This window comes from Danio rerio, chromosome 10 (assembly GCF_049306965.1).
Source record: "Danio rerio strain Tuebingen ecotype United States chromosome 10, GRCz12tu, whole genome shotgun sequence".
In the NCBI taxonomy this organism is placed as follows: Eukaryota; Metazoa; Chordata; class Actinopteri; order Cypriniformes; family Danionidae; genus Danio; species Danio rerio.
Genome location: NC_133185.1, coordinates 47,997,501 through 48,007,137, shown reverse-complemented (window position 1 = coordinate 48,007,137; position 9,637 = coordinate 47,997,501). Strand labels below are relative to the sequence as shown.

General features: G+C 35.1%; 1 protein-coding gene across 1 annotated transcript in view; it reads left to right on the top strand.

Annotated features, from left to right (window-relative positions):
• The first annotated feature begins 2,406 nt into the window (after positions 1-2,406).
• zgc:100918 overlaps positions 2,407-9,637 on the top strand; it is a 13,854-nt gene continuing 6,623 nt past the window's right edge. Inside the window, 1 exon segment of the mRNA NM_001005591.1 lies at positions 2,407-2,588. The gene's annotated coding sequence lies outside the window, so the exon portion shown is untranslated.

Sequence of the window (9,637 nt, the reverse complement as noted above, 5' to 3'; positions counted from 1 at the left end):
TCTAATCGTTCTTTTGAACCTTTTATCATCTTTGACTTTTCATCATGCTTTTTTCTGAATGAGGAATTTGTCATTAATGGCACTATAATGCATTTTATAGCATTTGAAACAGACAGTGTTATAATGATTTGTTGCATATATTCAGGTTTGTGGGTTTTTAAAAAAAAAAAAAAAAAAAAGGTCTTTGCGATTGTCTGATCAAAATATGCAGTAAAAAAGGAAATAATATTAAAGATTAAAATAGCTGTGTTTGATGTAAATATATTGTAATGTGCAATTTATTCCAGTGTTATTTTATGAGCATTTCAGAGAGTTGGTAAGACTAGAAAATGGTCCATTCGTTTAGAATAAAAATAATACAATAGTTTACAAAATAAAACCTCTGTATATATTTATATATATATATATATATATATATATATATATATATATATATATATATATATATATATACATACACACACACATACATACAGTTGAGGTCAGAATTATTAGACCCCCTGAATTATGAGCCCCCAGTTTATTTTCTTTTTCTGTTTAACCTAGGGGAGATTTTTCAACACATTTCTAATCATAATAGTTTAATAACTCATTTCTAAAAACTGATTTATTTTAGTTTTGCCATGATGACAGTAAATAATATAGTATATATAATATTATATAATGTGTAATATTTTACTAGATATTTTTCAAGACACTTCTATACAGCTTAAAGGGACATTTAAAGGCTTAACTAGGTTAATTAGGGTAACTAGGCAGGTTAGGGTAATCAGGCAAGTTATTGTATAATAATGGTTTGTTCTGTAGACTATCGGAAAAAAATATATAGCTTAAAGGGGCTGATAATATTGACCTTAAAATGATTTTAAAAAACATTTAAAACTGGTTTTATTGTAGCCGAAATAAAACAAATAAGACTTTCTCCACAAGAAAAAATATTATCAGACATACTGTGAAAATTTCCTTGCTCTGTTAAACATCATTTGGGAAATATTTAAGAAAAAGAAAAAAAAGTCAATTGGGGCGAATAATTCTGACCTCAACTGTATATAAACACTCACCGGCCAATAAATTAGGTACACCTGTAGGTACACCTGCTGCTTTAAGTGGGGATTTAAGTGATTTTGAGCATGCCATGCTTGTTGATTGGCTGGTCTGAGTATTTCAAAAACTGCTGATCTGGTATTTTCATGCACAACCATCTCTTGGGCTTACAGAGAATGGTTGGAAAAAGAGAAAATATCCAGTGAGCGGCAGTTCTGTGGACGCAAGTGCCTTGTTCAGAGATCAGAGAAGAATGGCCAGACTGGTTCCAGCTGATAGAAAGGCAACAGTAACTCAAATAAGCACTCACTACAACCGAGGTCTTCAGAAGAGCATCTTTGAATACACAACACGTCCAACCTTGAGGCGGATGGGCTACAGCAGCAGAAGACCACACCGGGTGCCGCTCCTGTCGGCTAAGAACAGGAAACTGAGGCTACAATTCACACAGGCTCACCAAAACTGGACAATAGAAGATTGGAGAAACGATGCCTGCTCTGATGAGTCTCCATTTCTGCTGTGACATTAAATGGTCGAGTCAGAATTTGACATCAACAACATGAAAGCATGGATCCATCCTGCCTTGTATCAAAGGTTCATGCTGGTGGTGGTGGTGTAATGGTGTGGGGGATATTTGAGCATGGTGTCAACACCACAGTCCACCTGAGTATTGTTGCTGACCATGTCCATCCCTTTATGACCACAGTGTTCCCATCTTCTGATGGCTACTTCCAGCAGGATAACGCACCATGCCATGAAGCACGAATCATCTCAGACTGTTTTCTTGAGCTTAACAATGAGTTCACTGAACTCAGATGGCCTCCACAGTCCCCAGAGCTCAATCCAATAAAGCACCTTTGGGATGTGATGGAATGGGAGATACATGGATGTGCAGCCGGCAAATCTGCATCATCAACTGTGTGATGCTATCATGTTAATATGGATCAAATCTCTGAGTATTTCCAGTAACTTGTTATATCTACGCCACTAAGGAAAAAGGCAGTTCTAAAGGGAAAAGGGGGTCCAATCTGGTACTAGGAAGGTGCACCAAATAATTGCATTGGTAATATATAGCCTATATTGTGTTAAAATTATAAAATATTTTTTAAGTGTAAAAGGACTTGAATAATAGATAGATAGATAGATAGATAGATAGATAGATAGATAGATAGATAGATAGATAGATAGATAGATAGATAGATAGATAGACAAAGCTAAACAAAACATTTCATTGCACACTTTTGTTTCATAACTTATAGGCTAAATTGCTAGACAAGTTTTAAAGATACATATAAGTTAGCATAATACATAATTCATGTTTGCATTCTGTCCTCAGTGATTATGAACGCATTCATGACAGAAGGGAGGAGTGTTTGCGGCTCATTATTATTACACACGGATGTGCAGAACCGTCCGTGGCAGAAATCTGAAAACAAGCCACGAACAACAAGCCGAGAATAAGCGAGTCTGAAGATTTGTGGCCAAAGATTTATTTTATGACAGCAGGAATTTGTTGAGCCGAAGCCGGGATTTCTCCTCAGAAAGTGAGTTTCCGTCATGCTAGCATGCTAGCCGCGTATGCTAACACAGCAGAAGTGTCAAATGGTTAAATAACCGAAAGTATTTCATAGCCATGCGCTCTTAAATAATATAATTTAAGATTTAATAACATTTTACACGCTTAAGACTTTTAGTTGTGATGATAAAGTGTGTAAATGCGCTACATCAGTGGTGTGTTTGCGCTAGCTTGCTTTAGCTCGTCATAGCATTAGCTCAAAAACACAGACGCTAAACTGGTTGTTTTGAAAGATTAGATGTTCATTTTATTGGGTTACTCTTGATGTAAAATGACTTGTGATCTTTAAAACTTGCGCTTTAACACCTGACATGCCGTTTGCAACTTGTTAGCGTGGATTGAAAGCTATTACTGACGTGTGCGTTGACATTTTAATGATCAATAAATGTGAATATTTCTGTTTTTCGTCAATGACACGCCTTGTGTTACATACAGTATGGCAGATTTTCTCGGGCACATAACTGACATCGTGCAACCTTCCCTTTTTATCATGTTTGTGTTTGGAAATCAGTTATTGTGTCATTTTTAGGGCTGAACATTGGATAAAAAACTGACATATATATATGACATTATACATAAGATGATTTCTACAACTCTGCTTGGGTAGACTTCGTAATTTTACACAAATAGTGAGTGCATCTTTATAAAATATGATAAACACGTATAGATTCATGGGATAGTTTACCCAAAAATGAAAGTTCTGTCAATATTTAGTTACCCTTTACTTGTTTCTAACTTTTCTGACTTTTATTTCTTCTGTTTAACACATAAGAAGATATTTTGAAGAATGTTAGAAAACTGATAGAGGTAAAGTTGGTTTTATATTTGCACATTCGTTCATTTAGCAGTCCCTATATTGTTTATGTTACTTCGATCGGAATTAGCATGCAGGTATGACTTCAAAAAAACATTAACACTATCTATGTGAACAACGTTGTACTTTTATAGTCATTTGCTGCTAATATGATTTCCCTATTGAGAATTAGCAAATAACTCTTTTCTAAAAATTATATTATTAAATTGTCTGAATATAAAACCAACTTTACCTCTGTAGAAATCTGTAACCATTGACCTCCATTTGTTTTTCCTACTATGGAAGTCAGTGGTTGCCAGCTTTCTTCTGTCTTTTGTGTTGAACAGAATAAAGAAACTCAAAGAGGTTTGAAAATAGTAAGTATATTTTCATTTTTGGCTGAACTATCCCTTTAAAACAATAGAACATGAAAATTAAATAAACAGTGCTTTTTGTTTTGCTGGAGAATCTAACAGTATTTAGGTACAAAAATCAAATGTAAAATAAAACTCTTTGGGCTCTAATTTGACGATCCATGCGCAAAGTGCAGGGCGGAAACGCATTCAGGGCGTGTCAGAATCCACTTTTGCTAATATAAGGACGGAAAAATCCGCTTTGCGCTGTGGTGCATGGTCTAAAAGGGTTGAGTTTATTTTCTTAATGAGTTATACGTGTGTTTTGAGCATAAACCAATCAGAGTCTCATCTCCCATTCTCTTTAAGAGCCAGCTACGTCACGCCATAAGCTCATTTACTATTTACATGATGACTTAGTGAGTGGAAAAACTGAGCATTTCACTAGCAACAAAACAGTTAAACAGGGCATCTGCAGCGCGAGAATGAGAGATAAGGCATCTCATAATCTACTTTCACTTTCGCTCTCGTGGATAGGGAAACCTTGTACGCACAGACCTCAATTAGCCTATAAATAATTTCGTTTTTTAAGTGCAAAGATTTGTTTCAAAACTATTTCTAAATTCAGTTCTAATTTCCAGCAAACAAATAAATAAACAATAATAACGAAGTGTGTTCAAACAACTGAGTTATATCCAAATACACATGCTGTGCCCCATATGGTCTAAAACCTGACAGGTGGACAAAGCTAAGCTTGTTTTTAATAAAACAAATATAAATATGGATATAATAAATAATACTGCTAATAATAATAACGTTATACAAAAGCAAATTGTTTATGAATGAACTGAAAAAGCCCCCCGAGATGAAGAAGACATGACGGCAGTGGTGTTTATATTTATGTAGGCTAGAAAATAATGTTTTGTAATATTTTAATCCTTTATATTTATATCCTATATATTTTCTTATTGTATCCTATATATATCCTTGATATTTTAATTCTTTTTCATATGTAAAGATATTTGTGTATTGCTCTACATCTTGTGTGTATTAAGCAGTGTGTAAGCGAGGCGCACAACTAACGCGCTCTGCGCTGGACAATAGACCGGCTTTGTTTTGGTCTATTGAAAAATCTATTATAGTTTCTCAAAATAGCAACGAGCCAGCAGTGCGCCTCAACACGCCTTTTTTTTTTTAGACGAGAACACATATGAGCGCAAATACATTTGCTATTTAAATAGCGGATCGCAAAACGTCAAAGCGACTCTTGCGCCAAGCTGAAACTAGCAAACAACTATTGCGTCGCGCCTTGTGCCACATTGCATGCCACATTGGTGTATGATAGGGCCCTTTAGCCTACAGTAGTCTACTTTTTAAGTGGATCAAAAAACTTTCATCAAAATGATCCTAAAACTATTCAACATCCATTTTTGTCTTAAGACAATTAAAATATATATATATATATATATATATATATATATATATATATATATATATATATATATATATATATATATATATTTTTTTTTTTTTTATTATTTTTTTTTTTTTTTGATCCACTTCAAATATTGACTCCGGTAATCTTCATTGTTTAAATAATTAAGCACAATTAATCTTTGTCAAGGCTAGTAATTTGGGTTTATTTTATTAACTATTCAGTTATAAATTTTATATTTTATTTTTCAATCCAATTTTCCACTTGAAGTAAAAAGTACAAAAAATCTATTACAATCAAAAAATCTATTACAATTTTTAAAATGTATTTCAGTTAATGTTTAGTTGCAGTTACTGTACTGTAATGAATACCTTTTTGGTATTTGATTTAAATGAATATTTCTGTTTATTTTTTTTATTAATTTAATTTTAGTTTTAGTCAAATCCCCTTACCGTAATATACATTTTACTCCCTTAAGGGTATTTTAACAAAGTGACACCAGGAAAAATGTTAGAATTCTTATCATGAATTCACACTAAAAATGTTATTTAACTTGTGTATTAATTTGTTTGTTGTTCTTAATTGTTTATTTATTATTGAAATGTTCTTCCCATGAAAATAGGCTTGGTTGCTGACATGGCAATAAATAAAAAAGACATTATATTAAAGTTTTTGTTTTTTTAGCAGGTGACGTAAAATTAAATTAAAGGTAGCTAGCTAAAATAAAATTAATGGTCAAAATTGAGGTTAAAGTAACATTTATTTATTTTTACATTTTAAGACAAATGTTTTTAATCCACTTCAAATGTAATGACTACTGTAAGCTTGATTGTTTAAATAAGTACAACTAATCTGTTAAAGCTACAAATATGTGTTTATTTTATTAACTAGTCAGTTCTACACGATTATTTTTACAAATCCAATTGATTTTTTACTTGAAGTGATGAAAAATTACAACTTTTATAGTTTATTCTAGTTGATGTTTATACATATCTTTATTTAATTTTAGTTGTAAATCCCTTTTGAAAACAATATATTTTATTTTAAAACATTTATAATATTTTAGAGCAGTAAACACGTCAGGCTGAATAATTTAAAGAATAATTGACTTCTGCGGTCTTTATTTGTTTCATAAACACTGATGTCTCTACAATTTAAAACAGCATCTTTGTATATTTTTTCCTGCTGGATATACTGTTGTCCTAAAAATAATGTGAATAAAAAACCTTACACATACTTTAGGAACGGTATTACAGAACATTTTGGCGGCTTTAAAACCTTGACTTTTCCAAATCAGATTTGCACATTTTGATATTGATGCTGAATCTATATATAGCACAGCTCTAGACACACAGTATGTGTTGGGGTTGCATAGTTATACATTTCCTTTGCCTTAGTCTTTATCTTAGAGGTCACCACAGTGGAATGAACCGCTAATTATTCCAGTATATGTTTCAATCAGCGGATGCCCTTCCAGCTGCAACCTATTATCAGGAAACTTCCACACACTCTCTCATTCGCAAACATAAGCTGCGTCCCAAATGGCACACTATACACTATGCACTCATGCACTATGCACTTATGCACTTACACACTCAACAGGATAGTATATGTATGTAGTGGCGTCCCAAATGGCACACTAATGTTTTTTTACTAAGCGGAAATTCAAACCGTTTCCCTGATGACGTTTGACGGTTGCCAAATCAGTGAAATAAACGACCGAATTATCAAATAATACCTGCCGTGAGTATAACCGCATTCACCATCGGGAGGCGCTATAATCACTCTCGTAAGAGAATTTTGCTTTCACCATCCAAAATAAATAAAGTTATCCAACATGTGCGTCCCCTTCCGCTACGTAATGCCTAGTTCACACTAGAGGATTTTAGGCCTGATTTGAGCCCGATTTGGAAGTTAACGAGCTTGTCGACACATCGGGCTGTTATCGGGAAGAAATCTGCGGGTGCACAGCGCTCGCCGCTCTTTATATGTGAACTACTGAACAACGCAATAACGAGGCTCGACACCTCGCAGACAGAAATCCAACATTTAGCATGCTAAATATTCCAGAGCAGTCGGCCGACCCCACAGTCAACCCCCTTGTGTGGTCAGATGTAGTGACGAGCTGCAGCCAATGAGAGAGCAGATCAGCATGAGCTGAATGCCTGTGTGTTCAGGAGCTCAGCAGAAACATCTGTGATTGGTCAGAATGGGCATCGGTGCACTCGCTTCATTCTGCGTTAGCACAGACATGAGAGGAGGATATATTAACAGTGGAACTAGAATTCTGTAAATATTAGAATTACCATACTGCTCATTCTGACCGTTCTCATATAAAACGCCATACTGTCACAACATATTTACATTCAAAGCTATTATTGAGATATTAAAATTAAGCTTTGAATGTCTGGCATCATATTTAATGACACATTACCCTAAAAATATCATCTTTTTTTGGTAATACAGCCTATAAATATGTAGTTAAGATACTAAAACACTTAAAGGTCTTGGCTTTCATTTTCACTTTCAAACAGGAGCTATTTCACAGCACAGAATCTGCTGTTTTGAAAGATATCTGAAGTAAATTGATGTTTTTGCCATCAGAAAGTTTTGTTTATGTTAGCAGGAAGTTGCCAGGCAAGGAAATGCACACATATTTAAAGTCACAGCAAAAAGTATCAGACATGCATGCAGTCATTTTGACCAACATGGTAATTTAAGGCAGAAATGCTCAGTTCTTTACTGTTTTGTAATAAAAATAATAATAATGTCAGAAAGAAATACACTGATGAAAATGGCAGGGTGTTATAAATATGTTAGTTTTATTTCAAAGAGTTATAAAATTACAAAAATTAAAAACTCTCTGTGTATCTATCCACTGGAACCTGCAGATGAGTGATTAATCCGCTCATAAATCAGCTGATTTGACGATGTTTTTAAATGCTTTCTCCAAAGCTTGAAAAGCTGTCAGTGATGTCATCAGCACACAAGCAGCCAATAGTGTTCAGCTTTTTCTGACGACTCCTCCCTCAAAATTTTCATTGGCTGTGGTTTGGTAGCTTGAATGAGCTGTTGGGGAATGAGTTGTTGTCAGATCATGTAGTGTGTGACCCCCCTCTTGTGGATCATTCACAGAGTGTTGCGTAGTGTGAACACCACAGAGATTAAGACCCCGTTTACACTAATGCGTTTTAGTTTGAAAACGCATAAGTTTTGCTACGGTTACGCCATCCGTCCACACTACGCCGGAGTTCTCGAGCGCCGAAAACGGAGCGTTTCGAAAATTCTGGAGAGGCCGTTTTCATTCTGAAACGCTGCTGCTCCGTCTCAGTGTGGATGGGGAAAGACGGAGACATCTGAAAACGGAGGCGGGGCTGCAGACATTCGCCTCTCTGATTGGGGTTCAGACTTCGCAAGTTTGATCAAGGCTGCATCTCTTCTTCTCAGTTTGATATGGAAAACATACTGAAGACACGCGTCAATCTTCACAGGGAACAGTGTACTTTATAACTTCATTCACATCACCCTGGCTACGTTGTTTCACTTTCTCAACAATAAAATGTAAACTTGATATAAGGAACTGCCTATTTTTATTTTAATATTAACAACTAAACAGACAGCAGACATGTTGAGGCGCCGTGCTGCATGAGCGTCATCTTATTTATAAGATATTTATAACAAAACGGAGCCGATAACAACTGCCTCCTTTCAATTTCAGTGAAAATACGAAACACACCCTCTCTATTGCTGAATATCAGTTTTAATAATCGATAATGGCCATTATAAAAGTATAACATACAATAAGTTTATACATTATAGGAAATAAAGGCAAGCGATCAGTCAATATACAGAATAGGCTACGTGGTTACATTAATCATTAACTTATCTTTGCGCTCAGCCAAAACACGTTACCTGAGAACAATTCATAGATTCCAATGACCAAAGTCAGGGAATATATTGTTAGATAAAGACAACAAGATGAATTAAATATCCCGTTTAATAAATATAGTGAGATTAGATCCAGCGGGAGATGCTTGATGAGAAGTCCGACTAGCAGAGCTCTCATCTGGGTAGATGGGCTCCAGCGATTGCCTAAGTGTGTGTGTGTGGTCACGTGATGTGCGTTTTCAGCGTTTTGGTGTGGACGGAGAGCAGTTCAGAAACGCTGGGTAAAACGCGAGTGTGGACGCGGATCGTTTTCATTCTAAAACGCCGTTTTAAAACTAAAACGCACTAGTGTAAACGGGGCCTAAAAGACACAAAGTCAAGTCATGTAGTGTGAACGGCACAGCGATCTGCTGATGTTTAAAATCCTGTAGTGTGAACTAGGCTTAAGCAAACCTGCGGTCGTTGAGTGCGTGAAGTGTCCATCATTACACACTTCATTTTAGCGGCTGAATGAGTGCATCATCCGGGTAATTAAAGTGCACTTAATG